Raw genomic sequence first — 1810 nt, 5'->3', positions numbered from 1 at the left:
GCGCCGGCCCGACCTGGCTCGGGGCTGGCCCGGGGCGGGGGAGGGAGAACGGGGCGCGTACCGGGGTCCGCTGTGCGGCCGGGAAGGCCTCTCCACCTTGCCGTCTGTTACGGTACCTGAAGCACAGGCCTGTGCCCTATCTCGCTGGCCCGTCAGGGGTTCAGCCTAGACGGATATTTTTGAAGCTCTTGGTAATGCTCCCAATGACCCTTCCTTTAAAAGAACCCACTTCATTTCGGATTTCAGGAGCCAAGAATTCTTAAACGGGGCCAATTTGCTCTGTAAAGTCAATTGCCCAAGTGACCTTAGTTGGAAAGTGGGTAACTTCTGGATAACCGTCCTAACAAAAACCCTTTTGTTAATTCGGGGAGTCTGGTCACCAACTTGAGGCACAGGTGGCCATGGGATTCTACAGTTTTGTTGATGCAAAACCGTAGTAGAAAGTTGAACTGCTTTAAAAGTCAACCTAAACTTTAGTACCCACTCTGCCGCACATCATTTCGTGCGCTCTGCCTGTTCATCCCTCCTTCCCTCCTAAAGCCTGACGACCACGAATCTTTACTGTCTCCATAGACTTGCCTTTTCCAGAATGTCATGTAGCTGAAATTACGTTATGTAGCCTTTTCAGATTGGCCTCTTCCACTTAGTAATAGTCCTCCACATCTTCTCATGGCTTGATAGCTCGTTTTCTTTAGTGCTGAATAATATTCCATTGTGTGAATGTACCACAGTTTATTTATCCACTCATCTGTTGAAGGACATCGTGGTTGATTCCAAGTTTTGGCAATTGTGAATCAAACTGCTGTAAACATTTGTGTAGGTTTTTGGGTGGACCTAAGTTTTCAACTCTTTTGGGTAAATACTAAAGAGCGTGATTGCTGGATCATACAGTACGAGTATGTTCAGTTTTGTAAGAAACTGCCAAACTGTCTTCCAAAGTGGCTATACCATTTTGCATCCCACCAGCATATTTGAGAGTTCCTGTTGCTCCACATCCTCACCAGCATTTGGTGGTGTCAGTGTTCCTGATTTTGGCCATTCTAATAGGTATGTAGCGGTATCTCATTGTTTTAAATTGCATTTCCCTGATGACATATTATGTGAGCATCTTTTCATGTGTTTATTTGCCATTTGTATGTCTTCTTTGATGAGGTGTCTGTTAAGGTCTTTGGCCTATTTTTTAATTGAGTTATTTGTTTTCTTAATGGCTGAATTTTAGGAATTCCTTTGTATATTTTGGGTAACAGTCCTTTATCAGATATATCTTTTGTAAATATTTTCTCCCAATCTGTGGCTTGTCTTCCAATTCTCTTGACATTGTCTTTTGCAAAGCAGAAATTTTTAATTTTAATCAAGTCTAGCTTATCAATTATATTTCTCATGGATTGTGCCTTCGCTGTTGTATCTAAAAAGTCATTGCCAACTTCAAGGACTTCTAGATTTTTTCCTATCTTCTGGGAGTTTTATAGTTTAGTGTTTTACCTTTAGGTCTATGATCCATTTTGAGTTAATTTTTATGAAGCTTGTAAAATCTGTGTCTAGATCATTTTTTTGCCTGTGGATGTCCAGCTATTCCAGCACTGTTTGTTGAAGAGACCATGTTTGCTCCATTGTATTGCCTTTGCTCCTTTGTCAAAGATGAGTTGCCTATATTTATATGGGTCTATTTCTGGGCTCTCTATTCTGTTCCATTGATCTATTTGTCTATTCTTTTGCCTGTACCGCACTGTCTTGATTACTGTAGCGTTATAGTGAATCTTTAAGTTGTATTGTGTCAATGTCCAGCTTAGTTCTTCTTCTGTATTGTATT

This window comes from Equus asinus, chromosome 12 (assembly GCF_041296235.1).
Source record: "Equus asinus isolate D_3611 breed Donkey chromosome 12, EquAss-T2T_v2, whole genome shotgun sequence".
Lineage (NCBI taxonomy): Eukaryota > Metazoa > Chordata > Mammalia > Perissodactyla > Equidae > Equus > Equus asinus.
Note: the sequence above shows the minus strand (reverse complement) of the source record.